The sequence below is a fragment of the Alligator mississippiensis genome, chromosome 1 (genome assembly GCF_030867095.1).
Source record: "Alligator mississippiensis isolate rAllMis1 chromosome 1, rAllMis1, whole genome shotgun sequence".
NCBI lineage: Eukaryota > Metazoa > Chordata > Crocodylia > Alligatoridae > Alligator > Alligator mississippiensis.
In genome coordinates this window covers 71,644,399-71,663,258 of record NC_081824.1, presented here as the reverse complement: position 1 = coordinate 71,663,258, position 18,860 = coordinate 71,644,399, and the positions used below count along the sequence as shown (strand labels likewise).

The 18,860-nt window shown below is 42.4% G+C and overlaps 1 long non-coding RNA gene across 1 annotated transcript; it reads left to right on the top strand.

Annotated features, from left to right (window-relative positions):
- The first annotated feature begins 6,148 nt into the window (after nucleotides 1-6,148).
- On the top strand, nucleotides 6,149-16,168 carry LOC132251609 (uncharacterized). The gene is made up of 2 exons (XR_009463612.1): nucleotides 6,149-10,828; nucleotides 12,262-16,168. It is a non-coding gene; the product is annotated as an uncharacterized LOC132251609 (long non-coding RNA).
- Nucleotides 16,169-18,860: the final 2,692 nt, after the last annotated feature.

Here is an 18,860-nt window from a genome sequence, read left to right as displayed (position 1 = left end):
TATACTGGGTGGCCTTTGGCAAGACTCTTTACTTTTCTGTGCTTTTGTTTACTTATCTGAAAAGTGAGGACTATGATTCATAGGTCCTTTGTGAAATGTTTTGGGATCAATGGATGAAATGTATAATTTAATAGCTCAGTGTTATTTATTTATTATTTGTACTATAATAGGAGATCCAATCATTCCCACTGTGCTTGGTGCTATGCCAACAGTTCAAAAATGCTGATCTCTACCCCACTGAACATACAAATTGTATAGTCATGAATATCAGTGCAAAGTGGGTATGAAATGCTACCTTTCTGAGCCAGCCTCCAGAGATATCCTATCTCTAATAACTATGCAGTTGTAGAAAGGCAATTATGTACCAGCTTAGGCTGGGATGAAACATCTTTATCATCACTGTTACTCCCCTTCATCTGAGATACTAATGTTACTAAACTTGGGGATCTTATGGGGCCATATATCAAGATATTGCCTCCCTGCACACATGTTGTAGGCTACAAGCTTTCCTTACTGCAGCTCCCCTTGCCTTTATCACCATCCAATTGGACTAAGCCAGGGTGCTTTATTAAATATACTTGAAGACTTTACTGGAATTTAGATAGTCCAGAATGTCACCGCTTTATTAGAGGAGACTCTCAGAGCATAACGAAACTGTGCTGCACTGACTTTGAACTGCACTCAGAAATGACGTAAGGGTGCTGGTTTAAACCTATAAAATCAATTTGCCGTCAGGTTTCTGTGATTTTAGAGCCTACCTTTCATTTCAAGTTTAAACCTGACAGTTAAAATCAACCGAGGCACTTGAACTGACAAGCTGTAGGTTATTTGTGCACTTCGAAACTAAATCAGGACTTTCACTGCAGCTCCCAAAGTTCTCTCCTTGGCTTGTAGGAGCTGGTATCTACCTTTCCTCAAAGCATGGGGTCAGGGACCACTAATTATGCAGGCATTCCCCAATAAAGTTGATATGTGCAGAAGCATTATCTCATGTGTGCTGTGGCTGCTGACTTTTTATCAGATAAAATTCACTGCTGTTATGTGTTAGAATCTATGTTTGTGTGCTAAGAAAAATAAAGGGTTACAATATACAGCAATCACTTGTGTGAGCATGGTGTCTTTCAGTCTTTGTAAAAGTCATGATAAGAGACTGGAATGAGCATACATGCCTCTTGAGATTAGAGATCACAGTATAAGGGCAGTCATGAGTAAAGTAGTTCCTCATACCGTGATGAATACACTTTGGAAATGTTACCACAGTATTTGTTTAATGAGATTGTACTGGAAACAAAGAATATGCAAATGAAACTAATGCACTGAGCAAACACTGACATATCTCTGTCATAATTATAAATTTAGGTGGGGGCTTAGGGTTCTACATTTTATCAACATTAAAAATACTTTAATTTTGTTAGGTATCCGTCTGCATTGCAGATATTGCCACTTCCCCTTCTTACAGTATATCGTAAATTGCAACATCTCAGAGGCACTGGTTGCACTAAGGCATCGTTCTTCCTACCCTCTGTGTGTTGGATATAAGAATATAGTAAATGGAGATGGCTACCAGCTGTTGTAGGGCACCCTAGAGGTTTGCAGAAAATAGACTCCCAGTACCTTAAGGCACTGCTGAACTTTAGGGCCCAGATTAAATCTCTTTATTTTGGAAATGGCAGGAAGTAATTTTCATTTAGAAGTGATTTTTGCTGGTATGCAAGTTTCTATCTTTGGCTCAATCTCCTCTGACACAGACGGCATTTGAAGCAGCCCATCTCACTGAGAGGTTGTTCTCTCCTCAGCTTATTCACACTCAACAGTCGCTTGTTAGAATGTTATCTGCCTTAGAATCATACTTTGATTCACCTAATTTAGATGTTGCGCTTCTTAAACCAGTTGCCTTATTAGCTGATTATCTTGTTCCAGAGTTAGGAGTGAAAACTAATGAATTGCAAACAGAGACTTATGTTTCTGAAAACCTTATGGCTTCATCCAGACAAGCATGGCTGTGCAGTATGTTCAGATACTGCATGTTCAGCTGTTCTCTGCGCTGCAAGGGAGCCGTGCAGAGGGGTAAAAAAAACCCATGAAAAAAAAGTGGAGCGGTGCACTTGGGGACAACATGCATTGCTCAAAACCAGAGCCTAGTTGACCGGAGCTGCATTCCAGCTGCCAGTCAGGCTCCACTCAGCAGGATCACCCCTGCTGAAGGCCTGGGAGGCCCTCAGGACCACTGGGCCAGCCCAGTGCTGGCCCTAACCTCTCCTACTCCATTTGGGGTAACTTGCCACACACCAGAGGGTTCGTGGCACAGACATTCCCCAGGGACAAGTAGCTGTAGCTCAAGGCGCGTCACTGCTAGTTGTCTCCTGGGAACCAAACATCCACATATGTGTGGATGTGGCCTATGAGTATAGATAATGCTGAAAGCCAAAGGTGTTTGAAATTAATGTCTTGTAATATCTGGACATTGGTCCTATCTAGATGACATACAGTTTTGTAACTATCTTTGCTCTTGGGGAAAAATTAGAACACATGTCTAAGTCATACTTCAGGTTATCGGAGTGTTATTTTACTCAGAAAAGTGTCTCAGTAAATGTAGAACATCGTCAAGTTCCAGGTTTATTGTCCGTCAGTGACTGTAGATCAGTGATTGTTAACTAGGGTGTCATGGGGTGCCATGAGAACCTTTTAAAGGTGCCGCGCAATATTAACAATGTTAGGTGTGCAAACACCTACATGTGATTCAGAAAGATAAACTCAAGAGGTTTCAAATAGGAATCTTTAGTTTCAAGAACATTCTCACCTACTATGGTCTTTCTGAGTTCTTTGCAACAGAAGACTTTATCATTTCTCTGTAATCAAAAACCAAGTGACAGCTAAGAGCTAGGGCTGTGTGAAATTTCGCTGGCAGTTTTGTTTCAATGCTGTTTCGACTTGTTTCGAGCTCAAAACAGCAAAATCAAAGTAAAACAGAGAGCTTTGAAACATCCTCGAAACGAAACAAGGCAAGTTGAAACATTTAGAAATTTTCAAAACGTTTCAAGTTTTGAAGCTCAAGCTGGGCTTGCCTGCAGGGAAACAGAAGCTAAAGTAAACAGAGGGAGGAGGAAGCAGGGGGGGGAAGGAGTGCTCTAATTCTTGACTGCGTAGCTGGCCAGTGACTGTCATCCTTCCCTGAGGTCTCTTCCAATCCCAGGGCTCTGGGGGAGGGATGGAAAAACTGCATAAAAGGCAGGATTTTTTGAATTGCCCCGCTTTCTGCCTTGGTGTCAGTTGAGTGAGAGCGCACCTTAACTCACACACAGTGTCACCCACCCATGTCATGAATTTTGCCTGTCAGCAGCTAGAGGTGCAGAGCCCCAGAACCCAGAAGCCCCTGCACCTATCTCCTTGACAGCTGGCAGGCTTCATGGCTGCAGCAGGGCCCAGCAGGCCTGCAGTTTTCACCCTGTTTTGCCTTAACACACACAGTGTCATCCATGTCACGAGTTTTGCTTGTAAGCATCTTGAGGTGCAGTTTCCCTGAAACACCTGCACCTTAAAACAGGGGCGGGCAATTATTTTGGGTGGAGGACCACTTACCAAGTTTTGGCAAGCTGTCATGGGCTGCATTTGTAGCCCCACCCCTTGATAGATGCCCCATCCCCGGTCACCATCTTGTGACTGGAAGGCCCACCCCCTAACCCCTGACCTTTGCCACCAGAAGTCCCTCCCCTTGTCCCCGGAAGTACTTTCAGTAAGAGGTTTTGCCATCTCAGAACCAGAAAAATACAAATGATATTCTAAAAAGTGAACTTCTACAGCATTCATTAATTTGGTTTCAAAAAATTTTTTTGTCCTAATTTACATGTGTTTGTACATAGAGGCAATGCACAATAGCTAAAATGAAGTCTTAATCTTGTATATTGTGGGGGGTGGGTATAGGTTTGTTGGGGGCTGTAGGTGTGTGGGTATGTGGGTTGAGGGAGCATGTGGGTGTGTGTGTGTGTGGATACGTGGGGTGTGGATGGGTATGGGGTTTGTGGGGGAGGTGACTAGGACATGTGAGGGGGTGTGGGGGTCTGCGTGTATGGCAGTGCAAGAGGGGTGTGGATGCATGTGTATGGGTGCATGTGTATGGTGGGGTGTGCTTGTGGGACTCAGCCTATGAACACACACACACACTGTCCCTGCTTGCATACACACACACACAAAATCCCTGCCTGCACATACACTTACACATACACATACACACACACGCCCCGTATTGGTACGGCCCTGTACTCCCTGTCCAGCGATGCAGCTGGCAGCCATGTAGCACTGGAGCAGGGCAGAAACAGAAAGAGAGTGAAATGGCTGGGGGTGGGTGGGGCTGGGCTATTCAGTCCTGATGAGGGTCCCCCTGGGTCCTACTGCCTCTGGCTCCTGTCACCATTGACAGGCTTCAAATATTAATTTTCTAAATTTTTTAGGTGCCCCGCAGGACAAATAGAATGGCCTGGTGCGCCGCATCTGGCCCATGGGCTGTATTTTGCCCACCCCTGCTCTAAAAGGCTGAGAGCCACTGTTCTAGATATTTACAAGCACAAAAACCACTTTTCCAAAAAGTCCTAAAAACTGAACATGCGTCCTGAGAGCAAAGATGACCCTTTTTTTGTCATGCATCTAGAAAGTTTGCCAAATTGTATTTTCAATTATACCTAGATAGGCCCTTGCCGAGAGGTTTAAGCATAGTGACCAATTCTGTTGATGAAACTCATGGACAAAACTTTTAAAAACTAAGCTGTTATTTGCAAAAAATATGGGAAAGAGTCACTGCTAAGTTCTTATACATCACCTTATCTGAAGCTTTCTCCAGGATATAGGAATTGCTTGGCTGTTTCTGCATGCAGCTACTGCAGGGCTAGAGAGCACTCCATGTGAAGAGGTTCCTTGAGTTTTACTGAACTGTTTTGAAGAAATGTCTAATATTAGCTTTGTATTATAGATCTACTCTTCTCCCTGGAGCTAGACAATACTCTCCAAAGAAGCCAACCCTGACAGAGTTCAAGAGAAATAGGTTTTGTTCATTGCTAAGCAGCATTATGAAATAGTTACTAGCACTGTTTAGATCAACAATTAAATAAAAGTGAAATTACTCCTGATCAGAAAGAGCTAGTATAAGACTTATTCATAGATTCATAGATGTTAGGGTCAGAAGGGACCTCAATAGATCATCAAGTCCGACCCCCTGCATAAGCAGGAAAGAGTGCTGGGTCTAGATGACCCCAGCTAGATACTCATCTAACCTCCTCTTGAAGACCCCCAGGGTAGGGGAGAGCACCACCTCCCTTGGGAGCCCATTCCAGACCTTGGCCACTCTAACTGTGTAGAAGTTCTTCCTAATGTCCAATCTAAATCTGCTCTCTGCTAGCTTGTGGCCATTGTTTCTTGTAACCCCTGGGGGCGCCTTGGTGAATAAATACTCACCAATTCCCTTCTGTGCCCTTATATGCAACTTAAGTTCAATTTTAGCGCTCAGAACAGGTATAAAGTAGGCAAATTAAACTTAGTGCTCAGGGGACAGGCTGCTGCTCTGTAGGAACCTAATATCATTCTGCATGTGAATAAGATCTCAAGAAAATGAAACTCATATGATGGGGAGGTAAAATATCCTTTGTGAAAGAAAAACTGCAAAAATATGTGCCGCTGAGTGCAAGGCAAAAGTCGCAAAAAGGCCACTCAAAGCAGAAGTAAGATTTACCTAAAACATTGGAATTTGGCATTAATTGTAACTGCTAAATAATTGCTATTGCAGTGGTTCCCAAGCACTGTAGCCAAGATATGATGGCTCATTGTGGTAGGCCCCAACACATGGGTGACATTGCTGTTTATATCTAGAGCTATCAGAAGACAAAGCAATTATGAAAAAATAAAGAATTTATTGGAGACACCTCAAAGTAGACCACGCAAGTCCATGCACATGGCTTTGGGGGTCTTTTACTACCGTGTGAGGATATAGAGCAGGGGTTCCCAACCTATTTTTGCTGAGGACTGGAAAACTACGTACTGGCAAGCCGTGGACTAAAAGTGACTGCAGACTGGGAAGCCATGGACCAGCAGTGACTGGCATACTGCAGGTAGGTAGCCAACCCTTTTTATACTCAGTATAAAAAAGGGCTGGCTGCAGGTCTGCAGTATGCTGGTCACTTCCAGTCTGTGATTTGCTGGTCTGTGGTTTGCTGGTATGTGGCCACTTCCGATCCAGCAGCCAGCCCTCTTGTGGAATGGCAGACAACCCTTCTCAGCCTGGCACTAGGCCACAGCCCAGGAGTTGGGAACCCATGATATACAGCAGTATTTCTCAATCTTGTTAGGCTCAAGGCACCCACTGGAAAATGGCAGCTCTTGGTTTTCACTTGCTTTTTGACTATGAAAAGTACCATATTTTCTCACATATAGCACACCGTGAAATAAGTTATGCCCCTTCTTTTTGAAGGCAGAATGAAATATAAAAGATCTTTCCTTGTAGTAAGTAACTAAGTAGCAGCAGGTAGGGAGCTGAGTCTGCTCCTTGTTCTGTTCCCTATGGATCACATGCAGTTACTGTTGCTTTAGCCTGGCAGAAACTTACACTGAAGAAGCTGCTGTTACCATATTTTCTTGATTATCATGTGCACCCCAATTTCCAGCAGCTTTTTTTTGGAAAAAGAGTGTGTGTTGTATTTGAGAAAAATCTGGTGATAGAACAGTTCTGTTGCAAAGAACCCAGAAAGGTCAGAAATGTTTTTGACACTGTGGAATCTTATTTGAAATCTCTGAGTTAATCATGAGTAGGTATCTGTGAACATAACAGTTCTAATATTGCATATTACCCACAGCACACTCTACAAGATCTTGCAGCACTCCAGAGTATCACAGTCTCCTGGTTGAGAATTGCGAATGAAGAGAGTACTGTTTGCCTCTACCATGGTGTCACTAGACAGGAAGATGCTACTTTTCAGAAATTTAATGATGTGTCTTAACCTATTGTTTTAAGAGACATCATAGTACTTCTTTTGTTAATGTGTTTTCTACTGTAGGTGTCTCCAGCAGGAGAGATACCAGCACTTTTACATAACTCCTGTTTTAGATCTGGCAGGGGGAGAGCGTCTATTATCTACCTCTGATGCTTATGAAGCACTAGAATGGTAACATCACATGAAGCTTGGTTCATTAATAACAGGTTTATTTTACTCATAACAGCCCTGCTAATACCAAGCAAAACGTCATTAAAAATGCAGACTTCTTCTCAATGTGAAGTGGTAGCTTCACTTTTTGCACTCCCAGGCCCTTTTCCTGAGCAAAGAAATGTTTGGCAAGGTAAAAAGACAGTTTTCTTTCCTTACTTATGCTAATTTAGATTTAAAGTAGTGAGGAGAACTTTTTAGTTATTTACTGACCGTTAGATCTTTAAGGATAAGGTGTATACCCAGGTTCCCAATAACTAATACAATTCTTAGGCCTTGACCTTGCAAAGACTTGGATACACACATAATGTTAAGCATGTGTATAGGGCTTTCTCGTACGTTTAGAGTTAAGTATATGTCTTTTGTAGGATTAGGCGCTAAAGCTTGTTTTTGGTTCAATAACATATCAAAGAAATGTTCATATAGATTCTTACTGATTCTTTTATTCTGCCTTATAGTAATAACACAGCCACTTTGCCTAGTTTATATACATGGTTCATAAGTACCTTGATGGTGGATACATTAAATATCCACAAATATCACTCAAAACTAATTAGAAATTATTAGGGCTTTGGTGTTATATGCCTCTTCATAATAGTAAACATTCTTTGGATCATGTTTTAGAGTCATCCAACAGAGCATCCTGTTTCCAAGACATTTAGTCTTTATGGGGATAGTATTTCATTTAATTATCATTCAGGGATTTACTTCTTTTGATTGAAAAGATTGTATGAATAGGAAATGGTCTTTCTGGCATTTGTTTTGTGAAAGAGTGGTATCTCTGTGACAGTTTGCAGCACCTCAAAGCAGTTTGATAATTTCAAGGCATGGTGACCCCATAGCTCAGCATTGCTCAGTAGGTGTGTGGACTCCAGATACCCCTCAACAAAAGATCCATGTGCTAATTACCACCCCTCCCACACACACACACACACACACACACTCATGACTGGAACCAGGTGTTCTTGTCTTGAGTCCCAGGGTCCTACAAAATTTGTATGCAGATGAGGTACAGGACAACATAGTCTGGCTCCACATCATGGAGGGTTAGGCCACACTAATCTCATGTGACGGGCTGAGGGGGAGGGGGATGACAGAGGGATTCTGAGTGAACTGTTTGGGGCCATATTTTATGACATTTGCCAGAAAAAGAAATAATTGGAAATGGGAATGAAAGGCACAGTGCAGTTATGGGAATTGTAACAGAGTCACGTCTGCAACTTTGTTACTAAGAAAGGTCGACAGCTGAGGATAGTTGCCATGGCAGGGAAAAGGCACACCACACCCTCAAGAGCCAATGCGGCTCTGGAAGGAGGAATAAGAAGGGGAGAAAGCTGGAGAGAAGTTGCCTTCAGGCACCTCCATATTGAGAGAAGCAGGCGAGGAGCCCAGTGGCAAAGGATTTGAAGGAAGGTCCAGAGGCAGGGACTCACCACACAGACAACAACAGGACTGGTGGATCGACCCGTACCTCGAGTTTGCTATCTTCCTGAAGAATTCAACTGCTGCGGTGAGTCCCGGGGAATGGAGTGACAGCGTGATGAAAAGCCGCGGCTCCGAGTCAAGATGCGGTGGGGCTGCCCGGGAGAAAGGGGGCGTGGGGAGGAAATGCCTGACCCTGCCCAGGAGAAACGGGACCCCAATCACTCACCTGGAGAAAGAGAAAGGGTGAGTAAGAAAGAAAAAAGAAGGGGGAACTGGGAAAGAGCTGCGCTCTGTATGCTGGCACAGAACGCTGCTGGGAAAGCCTGGTATCAGCGTTAATCAGCTGCTAATGAGGCAATTAGTGGCTGATCACTGAAACTACTTCTAATACTTACCATCTGAACCAGATGATAAGGATCCCCGGAACACTGGAGAGCCCTCGGTGGTCGGTCTGGCGAACTGCTCCTTTTTCCCTGGTGTTCCTAGAGAGAGTGGGTTAGATCCGATTAAGAATAATAAAGCACATGAATCAGACATCGAGCCAGCATGGTCCTTCCCATGGGTACCCGCATTAATAACATCTCTTCCCTCCCCCAAATTTGTTTAAAGATTGAAGTCGTGGCAGGAGAGAATAGCAGGATGCGGGGGTACCTGGTTCAGATCCATTGACAGGAATGAAGAGGAAGTAAAAAAGTATTCAATATAGTGGCTCACCATGACTTGAAAAAGAGTTGGTGCTGAAGAGAGATGTGCTCCATGGGGACTACTATATATATCATTCAAATGGGCTACACTAACCTGTTCCTGTGATAAATTTCTTTTGGCACATTCACCCAATATGGTCCAGTTGTTTAATGGTCATGCTTAGTGTTTGTCGACTCTTAGTCAACTTCATAGCTGGTTCTTATTACTGTGCACATGCTGCTTTTGACAGCAATTTAATGATAGACAATATTTATTGAGTTTTCTTTGCATAAGATGTTGGGGGGAGAAAAATCTCATCTTGTATTCGAGTAAATATGGTATGTAACTAAAATGCGCGTAATGCAAACTAGTCGCAGTATCCCCACAGATTTTTATAGCTTATATTCATTATATAATGCAACATAACTCCTTGTCACAGAAGTAATAAATTAAAGTTATTCAAATTATTGGGAAAGGTGTAAAAACATGCAAACATTTTTTTCTGTAAAAACAAGTAGGTACAATGTTAGCCACCATAGAATATACAAAGAAATGTCAGGTGAAATCATTTCAACATGTTCTAGGGGTTTAAAAAGAGCATCCTACTGGATTTAAGAGCACAGATAATCAATATTCCTTTCAGAAGTGAATGCTAAGTCACAAAAGTGAGCTCAGGAGGATTTTTTTAACATATAACAACATATTGTATTCTCTAATAAGGTCCATCATAATCTAAGAACACCATTTTCAAGAAAAGTATTATATTGTTATTATTATTATTTAGAAATAAAGATCCCAAATTAGTGATTTGTCAGTATAGATCCCTTGGAGGATTAGTATTCACTAAATGCTCATCAATAGAATCTCTTGCTCATAAAAACAAGCCTTAAATTTTTCAATAAATATGTCCCATTAGCAACTGTTCACTGGTTAATTATGTCTCACAGAAGATTTTACTGTTTCTTTGTGTGTGCTCTTCTCTCTCACATCTCATAGCAAAGATATCATTAGAACATCTGGGAGGACAGTATGACAGATAGCAACATCCTCCTTGTGCATTGTGCTTTTACCTGCATGTGTCCCTTGACATGCTTAATTAGGATGCAAAGTACCTTTCCTACTTCTATTCCTATGTACACCCAAACTAAACGAGCTAAGTTAGTGAAGAAGCAGAACATATAATAGCTCAGGTGTCTGGGCATTTAGGACCATATTCATCTGTGGGAACAATCAATTGATTTTAAGTTCCTTGGGGCTGAGGATATCCCTTAATTTTTTTTGCAGCATGAAAAACTGTGTTCATTAGATATAAAATAATATACAGATAAATTTGTCATGCATTAATTTTGGCTGTAATTTATTTTAGGATTGTGACTCCACTATTTGAAATGTGCAACTTTGTACCATGGGAAGGAGCTACTAATGATTTTATGAAATTCTGATCAAAACACCTGGATGTAAACATGAAAAGGATGCCAAGAGAAGCCAAGTAGTCTTGGCTGGAGGAGTGTAGTTGAATTCTGCACAATTTTGAGGTGAGAGAGGATGAGCTGGTTTTTTAATCTAACTTTTTGCTCAATAAAATTTTTAATTTTCAGGGCCTCAGTTCTACTGTATATTACTATTCAACAAGGCACGTAAGCAGTCAAGACATTCCAGCATCTTGAAGGAAATCTTGGTTTGGGGCAGGTTAAAATAAAGCATTTTAAAAAAATTAAATACAGAGTGGCTTCAACATTAAGCATGTACCTTTGTACTTCTCTGGACTGCAACCAAAAACACAATAAGCCGTATAATACCTATACATGAGCCATGCTGAATGGAGCCTAAAGTGCTGGTTGGAAAGTTAATGGAAGGTATTGGGAAATGAAATAAATCAACAACAATCACATGTGGCCTTTGGAAGTCTTGCACTGAAAATAAATGAAAGGTTAGAAAGATTCATTCAAATCTTTTTGACATGTCATGTTACTTTTAAAGAGATGGTAACTGTTAATAGTGGAAAGTATACCAAGATGCCAGCTGATACTATGATTTGAATGTAAATGTAGAAAAATACAAACAAAATTAAGTCTCCATTAGATACAGCAGATCAAAGTTTGCTGTATAAACTGAGACAAAAATCAATGGGAAATTAAATTTTATTTGGTTATCATTTCAATTAGCATGTATATAGTAGCATACTATGCTGTAATTACACATTAGGGAAATAGAAACACATTGTCCATATTTTATTACATATATCTACTCTATGTAATTATATACAATTATATTAATTATGTACGTGTTGAAAAGTGACAAATATACTTTTAAAAAGGAAAATAGTATGAATCGATTAAACTATATATTTAAATATGTCAACTTAAACAGCCACTGTGTAATGAAATAGACCAAATTGCATAATAGGCTTATTTTCCTTTATGGGAATAAGGAATAATTACATATATTGTTTAATCTATTCATTTCTGTAAATGCATACAGAACTTCCCTGCTTATCTTTTTAAACAAAGCCAGTCAGTAGAATAGCATTTCAATTGCGTTTCATACAGAGCACTAGAGAAAATGCCTGCCCAGCAGTATCTTTCAAGTCTCTTGCCCTTGAATACTAAGAGGCATGGCTGATATTTAAGGATATAAATGTTATTTTGGATACTGGATCCTGATTTTGAAATATAATCCACATGCATTCCTCCCTCAGGTATGAAGTTATATTACTTGGCTCATTCTGGGGAGAGGTCCTAATCAAACCCAGGATAGCTTGGGTATAGGATGGTGGGTGCTGGAACACCCTCTCCTCCTCACTCCCAAGTTCTTATTTCTTGATGCATATCTCCTCTCTCTGATCTCTTGCTGTTTCCTGATAGATGGGGCTGTTCTGAATTCATTTCCAGCAGGCCCTGAGCTCTCCATACTGACCAAGATCTGCTAAAAAAATGAAGTTTCTGATCCCATATCTTTCTCATTATAGGCTTTCTACATAGAGAGAGGCTTCACTAGAAAAGAGTCAAGAAAAGAAACTGGCAGCATGTGGAACAGGGGAGTGGCCACAATGCCACCTACTTGAATGATGAACTTATATGAGTGAAGCCAGAATAGCTATAAATGGAAGGTCCATTTCATATGGAATGCTTGAGACAAATCTAGCAAATCAAGAAAATCCAGAGCACATGTCAGTCCCTCATCTTGTGCTAGAGCAAATCTTCCATTTTGGTCAGTGGATGTTCTTCCTGAATAAGAAAACCAGGATCCAGCCCACAATGAGTGAACCTTTTTGTGTCAGACCAGTTCAGGTAATACAAGAGCAAGATGTTCATCCAAATGTCAGTCAGAACCAGTACAAAATGGTTTGAATATCATAACAAGTTTAGTAAATGGGAGTGGGGAGGGAAAAAAAGGTGTCTGTATTTGCTGGATTTGATCAGAAACAGATGCACTTAACATACCGCAGAATTATGGTTCTCATAGTTTTTCTAGCATTAGAGAAATTAGGAGGAATGGAAAAGCTAAATAAAAGCGTGTGAATCTGGTTAGGTGGTGGAAGGGCCTAGTTAGGCTAGACATTAAGGGCACCTATACATATGCCCAAAGCCTGCTCTGATGTGTGCTAATTAGTATACGAACAAGCAGACTCAATTAATTAAGCAGCAGCCTCGATGTCGCATGTATTCAGCATCCCTGTGTTTCAAAATGGTGGCAGGGGTGCTTTAACTAAAGCTTGTCAAATGAGCTTTAGGTAAAGAGCCCCTGCCACCATTTTGAAGTGTGGGACGTTGAGTACATGAGATGCTTCAGGCACTTTATTTAGAGTGGTTCTCTAATTAAATTTCACTCCCCCCACCCCCACTCTGGAGCATGTGTAAAGATGCCTTAAGTGTCAACTGGCAGCCAATAGGATTAAAGGGATAAAAGAGACTGTTTTTTTTCAAAGTCAGTGCTAAGGGAGTAATAAGCTATCTCTCTCAGTGGGATAGTATAAATTGTTAAGTATTCAATTGCTTTTCATGCAGAGCACTAGAGAAAATGCTAATGTGCACCTGCCCAGCATTATCTTTCATATGTCTGTCTTGCCCTTGTATACATTGCTAACCTGGCACAGTGTATCAGGAAACCTGAACCCATTCCTTCCACTGTTTTCTACTGCTAATAATGTCCTCCCCCTTACTTTTGGGCTGTTTTATACTGTGACAACTGTAGGTGTTATAGTGTTTGCTGACACTGCCCTGAGCTCGTTTTCCTACAAGCGGTGACAGGGTGGACCTAAGCTTCGAACCACCTGCTCTGCCAGGAAGCTGGTCTTATGTTTCTCGCCTGCCATGACTTTGATGATATTATGTTTCTAGGAGGCAGTGCCCAAGGTGATCCTACCTGATCTCAATCCCTGTTTTTTTCTGTGGGGCTCCAAAACTCCCCTTTACCCTACCCTAGCCTCTCCAGATAACACTTGTAGTTCTCTGCAGCCAGATCTTAAAACTGCCCACTGGTCTATTCTTCCACCCTCAGCCACCAGGGTGACGGTTGGTTTTAGTTAGGCACACATCCTTCCAGGGCTGGCCTTGGCCTGCACTCAAATATCCAAAAAAAAAGAAAGCAAAACCTGACTGTTCTTAGTCTCTTTATCAGACTCAGTCCATGTCCCTTTCACCTGGGGTCAGGCTGTCATGTCCAAATCATAACAAAAAAATCAGTTAATCCAGTCACTGCTCTGCACAAGCCTGCCCCGGATTCCTCTGTGGTGGGCCGGCATCAGGGATGATGCTCAAGGGCAACCAGCACGGTTTCATTAGGGGCAGGTCATGTCAGACCAACCTGATTGCCTTTTATGATCAGGTCACAAAAGCATTGGATGCAGGTGTCGCCATGGATGTAGTCTTTCTGAACTTCAGCAAGGCCTTTGACACTGTTGACCACCCCATCCTCATTAAAAAACTAGGTGACTGTGGCATCAATGCCTACACAGTCAGATGGATTGTGAATTGGCTGAAGGGTCGTACTCAGAGGGTGGTGGTGGACGGGTCATATTCGACCTGGGGGGAAGTGGGCAGCAGAGTCCCCCAGGGCTCGCTCCTTGGGCCTGCACTGTTCAATTTCTTTATCAGCGATTTGGACGATGGGGTGAAAAGCAACCTGTTTAAATTTGCTGATGATACCAAAATTTGGGGTGAGGTGGGCACGTTAGCAGGGAGGGAAAGACTGCAGAAAGACCTGGATAGGTTGCAGGGGTGGGCTAACAAAAACACGATGCGTTTCAATACTGACAAGTACAGGATGCTGCACTTAGGCAGTAGTAACCGGCAGCACGCTTATAAGATGGGAAACCCTTCTTGAGAGCACGGAGGCAGAAAGGGATCTTGGAGTCATCCTTGACTCCAAGATGAACATGGGCCGACAATGCGAGGTCACAGTCGGCAGGGCTAACGGGACCTTATCATGTATCCACAGGTGCATCTCAAGTAGGTCCAAGGAGGTGATCCTCCCCTTTCTACATGACACTGGTCAGGCCACAGCTGGAGTACTGTGTCCAGTTCTGGGCACCCCACTTCAAGAGGGATGTGGACAACATTGAGAGGGTCCAGAGGAGGGCCACCCACATGATCTTGGGACAGCAGGGCAGACCCTACAATGAGAGGCTACGGGACCTGAACCTGTTCAGCCTTCACCAGAGAAGGCTGAGGGGGGACCTGGTGATCGTCTATAAACTCACTAGGGGGGACCAGATGGGTTTGGGGGAGACCTTGTTTCCCCTAGCGCCCCCCAGGATAACAAGGAATAACGGCCACAAGTGTTGGAGAGTAGGTTCAGATTAGACATCCGTAAGAACTACTTCCAGTTAGGGCGGCTAGGATCTGGAACCAACTTCCAAGGGAAGTGGTGCTGGCTCCTACCCTGGGGGGTCTTTAAGAAGAGGCTTGATGCCTACCTGGCTGGGGTCATTTGAGCCCAGTTTTCTTGCTGAACAGGCAGGGGGTCAGACCTGAAGATCTACAAGGTCCGTTCTGACCCTACTTCTATGATTCTATGATTCTCATGAGCATTCACAGCCCCAGTGGGATCTCTCCCACGTGCAGTGAGGCTCTAACCTGAAACGAGCAATTCTTGTGGCCTCTCCCCCAGATCCTCAGCTGTCACTCTGCTCCAGTGATTATCAGAAGCCTTGTGTGTGCAGGCCTCTGCCTGCCTCCTTCTCAGGGTCATACCCACAGTGTTTCTCTGGCAGGTTTCGCAACACTTGCCTGCCAGGTGCTCAGCCACTCCTCTCTCTGTGGTTCACAGGGAATCAACCCCACTCTGCCTGTCTCTGGGGCCGGAAATACCTCTGAGTAGCCTCCCTCTTCCAATCCGGAGTGAGATGCTGCTCTGGAAGTGTCGTGATTGCTTCTCTTCCCTTCTGGTCTCCAGCTGCGGCCCTGCCGGCCTTCCACGCAATAAGTGTTGCTTGCTTTCACTTTCCCTGTCTGTTGCTGCCAGCTGCTTTTCTTCTCCTGATCTCACCTGCCCAGCATGTAAGGCACCTCAGGGCTTTTGTTTACTTTCTCTCACTCCTTCACATATACATTGCACTTCTAAAAGGATATAAGTTTCCATTTATGAATCGAAACTTTCAATAGGAACTTCAATTAGAATAAAGTATCCAGAAGGGCTATTCCAAGAAAGTGTTAACATGAGCATGATTTGAACACCCAATATATGGAAATACAGCATACAGTTAAGTGTCCTGTACTTTTTCTCTTGAGTAATGTGGCATATGGTAAATTCATTTATTTTATTGTATGTTAATAGCATATTCCATGAATGAAGAATTCTATGCACATAAACTGCTTTCAGAATGGCTGAAACCAATTTAAAATAAACCTATATGGATGCAGTATCAGTTTTAACTGATATGGGTTGAATGAGTTTACTGAACTTCTGTTCCAGATCCACTCCAGATTCAAGTTAACTCACAGTCCCCCAGCATCACCGGATGCTTTGCACTTCCTCCACAAACCCCACATTGCAAGGTGAGCGGGCTAGCCTTGGTCCAAGCTGTCTGCTCCAGCCCAGCAAGGAGGCCTGCTCTAGTGTCCCCCCAGCTTCTGGCCTGGGCCACCGCAGGCATATGGCTGCATTTCTGGAATCAAAAGTGAATATCTGTTCGCTTGCTTATCAGTTCGATCTATACAGCTTAGATTAACCTGTGAAGATTGAATGGATTCAGCCTTGTGCTTTTTGACTATCTGCACTTAGCCTCTAGGAGCAAATGGAACAATGAAGGGGGATATTGCTGGGAAGCTAAATGATTTCTTTGCATTCATCTTCACCACAAAGGATCCAGGAGAGAGACCTAGGCCAGCCCTGTGCCATGAAGATTGACTTTTATTAGGAGATGTTTAGGATTGTGAATCCAAAAAAGATGACAAAGCTGGTAGGGAAAAACAGATTGCCCGAGTGAGGGACTAACAATAGAAGGATGGGGGTGAGGAGGGTAATGCAACTAGGTTACAGGAGATACAATGTTAGCCAACTAAGCCTGGGGGTGGGGAGAGGGGAGAAATGAAGACAGTCTTGGAGACAAAAGTGTCAGGAGAAAAGGTTCCCATCACACTCCTGAATCTGACAGTGAAAATCACCAGTCTCCAGATGGCATTCGTGAGAGACTTCAGGAGAGAATTAAAAATAAAGGTTCTGAACAAATGATGAAAGTATGCAGTATATCAGTAAGGTCAGCTACTGCCCTGGAAACTGGTAGCAAATGTTCTGGTAATCTTTAAAAAAAGGTGAATAGTGATAGGATTCTTGGGAATTACTCATACATGATATCCCAGTAAATCAGGAAAATTGGTTGAAACAATAATTGGCTAGTGTAAAGACATATAGACGGACATAAAATTATATGGCCATATTGCATGATTCCTTTAAGGGGACATTTCCTGTCCAAATTGAATTTTAATGTGCAAGTATAACAATGGATTAAACAAGGGAAAATTCAATATAATTGAATTGGACATTCAAAAAGCTTTCGACAAAACAATAAAAAGACTGTTAGAAAAATTGGCAATCAAGGTGACAGAGGCAGAAGACTGACATTAGAATTTGTCTGGGACTGAATAAAAGAATAAGGCCAAAGTGCTTGTTATTAGCAAGGAGATAAGTCAATACTAAAGATTCAGAGGATGGAAATTCCATTTTACAAAGATTTTCATAAAATGTGGCTTCATTCCAGGTGGAACAAAATTAAAAAAATATTTATATTCTCTACAAAAAAGAATTCCAGAAAAAAATGTTTTGGATGGTCCAAAACATTTTGTTCTGGCTCTATTTACATATAATGCACACATGTATCAATTTTAAATAATCTAAACAAAAAGTCATTTCAACTTGAAGAAAACACTGAAGTGTTTCACACTAAAAATGTTGAAACAAAACATTATGACATTCGGAAAACAAATATTGATAAAACTGACAGGCTTTCACGAAGTGCTTCAGATTCAATGGAACTTCAGTCTTGGATGTAAAATTTGATCTATCCAAGTGTTTATTCTGATGTGCTCTTCTCAGCATCAGAGCTCCATGGAGTTCTTTGGCAGGACGCATACTGAATTGCAGCAGGAATATGGAACATAGGGTGGAAACAGATGTTGCCTTTTGCCACTTTTGTGCTGCCATAAAAGGGGCCATGATGAAGGTGGTATCAATTTATGCTGCTAGTTAGGTGCAGACATCTGTTTATTTTTTGGCAGGAGAGTGTGGGCAGCCCAAAGGTGCCTATACTCTTCAGCCACCCTGGGCAAGTGGTCTAGGGGCTTGAGGGGCCTGAACCTGGCCACCCTGGAAATTCCTAGAGAGGATCAGGGTCCCCATGCCCTGGCAGTGCCTGCCCATCTTTCCTCACTTACAAGGGAAAGTTGAGGTGTCCACACCTACAGGGGATGCATCTCAATAAGCAGAGAAAACCAGGCAGGTGCTCCTGGCCTTGAGGGGCCCAATTCTTCATCAGAATCCCCAGGGTACACAGAACTGAGTCTCTCTAGCCCTGGAAACACACATCACCCACTGTCCTTCAGCATCAACATGCAGGGCAATAGATGACCTGCATTTCACCCACTCAGGCAGATCAGCATTGCGAGGACATATCCTGGCACAAGTGATCCACTTCATTTGGTGACAACTGTTTCTACCCATAGAGTTGTTCTGTTCAAATCCTTCCCATCTTTGCAGTTTGGTTCTCTTCACTCTTTCTTTCTTGTTTATTGTTAGACTTAGCATGGTGAACTGGTGGCAGGCAAATATAGTGTGATAGCATGTAACATTGCATTGCTCTCCTTTTATGTATTGTCCATGTAATGCTGTTCCCCTGGAATTACTATGCTCTTCCAGCTTGCTCAATGGAGAGAAACATAGTGCCCATATTTCTACATGTATTCAAACAGTATATAGGAATAATGGGAAAAGGTCAAGCTTACTTGTCTTTGAGAGCTAAACAATCGAATATCTAAGTTACTTACAAGTAAATTGGTCTTAAGAACTTTTTAAATATGGCAGCAAACACTTTTCTAGATAAGATCCTGGCTGCTTCAAGAAAATATAGAA